The sequence below is a fragment of the Somniosus microcephalus genome, unplaced genomic scaffold (assembly GCF_052327205.1).
Source record: "Somniosus microcephalus isolate GS21.2 unplaced genomic scaffold, FLI_Smic_1.0 unresolved_chr4, whole genome shotgun sequence".
NCBI classification, from domain to species: Eukaryota; Metazoa; Chordata; class Chondrichthyes; order Squaliformes; family Somniosidae; genus Somniosus; species Somniosus microcephalus.
The window spans coordinates 15,642,164-15,644,575 of record NW_028225182.1 but is presented as its reverse complement, the minus strand read 5'-3'; positions in this window follow the sequence as shown (position 1 = coordinate 15,644,575).

The following is a 2,412-nucleotide window of genomic DNA, read 5'->3' as shown; positions in this document are numbered from 1 at the left end:
CCCGTACCCCTGCACAATTTATTCGTTCTGTTATTTATCCAATATTTACAGGTACCGGTATTATTTATTCATTTATTTGGGTGAATCTGTCTCATTCAAAAATATGTTCTGGCTATTTATTTCTGTCTTACTTTAAAATTACACGCAAATGACTTTATACAGAACACCGATACACTCAAATACATTGATCAATAACACACAGATACATTCACATTTATTCATCACCAGCGCAATGATACACCCAAAATCCATTTAGAAGAATCACAGTTTCAAACACAGATATTTATATATTAACATCCTGAAGTATGTTATAAAAATAAAGAAAATAAATGTACAACTGACTCCAGTATTTTTACATCTATGTGTAACCTTTAGGTCGATGACTTTTCACCATTAATTCTCTATACACATATATAGAACTGGAAGATGCCAGCGCAACGTATGAGACTTCATTTGATTTGTGGCTGTTGTACAGCCGGTCTGAGGGAAATAGAAGAGGTTCGAGCACTTTAATGAGGTTTCCAATGAAGATAGATGCACCCCAATAAATGACAAAATATTTCAGATACATCTAAATAGATCTGTAAGCCGCAGAGTCATGAAATGCTTTTACATGTAAACACGCAAAATTAATTTGTATTCAATACATATTGACTCATTCTAATTACAATTATTGCGTCACTGTACTTCAGTGTTCCCTGGTAGTCTCATGATTAGAATTCGGCACTCTTACTGCCCGGGTTCAATTCCCGGTCAGGGAAGTCATTTTTATAAGTTTTTTATTAATTAAACTAATTTTGCTTCAACTCTAACATGCATCTAACGTGGAAAATTGTTTAATTATTATTAATTAACCGATTATCTTAATTTATAGAATGACATAAATGCTAAAGATACTTGAATAACATATATTGTGCTTTCTATGTGATGAACTGTTATGCATATCTCATTTTACACCATGTCCCAGATTTTACGGTGCTTCCTACAGCGAATGCACAGCATAGGCTATTGTACGCCTTCAGAACGACTACACAAGTGCCAGGTATCCGCACGCCCAGAATTTGCGATCTGCCAAGTTTCGCTTGGACAGATCCAGCGCATCCGCTACAACATCACTTTTGCTGTCACAGAGTTGGGCTAACTACTGTCCAGCGAATGCCCACGAAACCCTTACATCTGGTAATAGCAGCCGGAATGCCTTCTTTTACCATCGTAAGGGTTTAAATCAATATTAAAATATATTTTTTAAGTGATATAAACATACACTTTCATTTAAAATTCGTTTAGGTAAATTTTGTTACGTTTTAAAATGTTACATTTATATTTCAAAAATTTCAATTTGAATTTTAAATCATAGATTCATAGAATCACAGACTGATACGGCACAGAAGGAGGCCATGCAGCCCATTGAGTCTGCGCTGGCACTTTGAAAGAGCTCTTCAAATAGTCCCACTCCCCTGCTTTTCCTCATAGTCCTGCAAATTTCTCCTTTACAATTATTTATTCAATTATCTTTTGAAACTTACTATTGCGTCTGCTCCACCGCCCTTTCAGGCAGTGCATTCCCGATCACAACAACTGGCTGTGGTAAAAAAAAAACTCCTCATCTCCCCTCTGGTACTTTTGCCGGTTAAGTTCAATCGGTGTCCTCCAGTTACCGACCCTCCTGCCACTGGAAACAGATTCTCCTTATTTACTCTTATCAAAACATCTTGTAAATTTAAAAACCTCGATTAAATTTCCTCTTAACCTTCTGCGGAAAACATTTCCAGCTTCTCAGTCTCTCAACATAACTGAAGTCAACTCATCCCTGTCTCTCTTTCTTTGTCTGTATCTCTCACTCTCTTTGTCTCTGCCTCTACTCTTTGTCCCTGTCTCTCTCTCTGTCTGTCTCTTCTGTCTCTTTTTCACTCTGTTCACATGTCGATTCTAATTGATCAAACGCGACGGCTGTAAGTTCCTCGTTAATATAGTGGTGAGTATCCCCGTCTGTCACGCGGGAGACCGGGGTTCAATTCCCCGACGGGGAAGCTATTTTTAAAAACCCCAATTTTAAACTTCTTCCCAGCTGCTTGAAATGCTCCTTGGAAAAGTTCAAGTGCAATAATTTTAAAAGATTTACTGGCATATGAAGAACTGTATAAAAGCTTCCTGCACCTGTTCCTCGTTGGAATCGTTTTCTCCCTCTATTTCCCTCTCGCTGTTGTGTGGGACAGAGAGGAGTCATAACGGCACAGAAGGAGACTTTTGAATGCTTAATTAAATTCATTAATTTTGAACATGTGACCATTTATTCTTACTTCCGTGGTGTGAAATGTTATTTATTTGGAGATTTCTATTATGCTTATGGGATTCCGTACATAAAGGGAATCCCGATTAGCATCATAGGAATCCTCTGTGTGATTGTTTCGC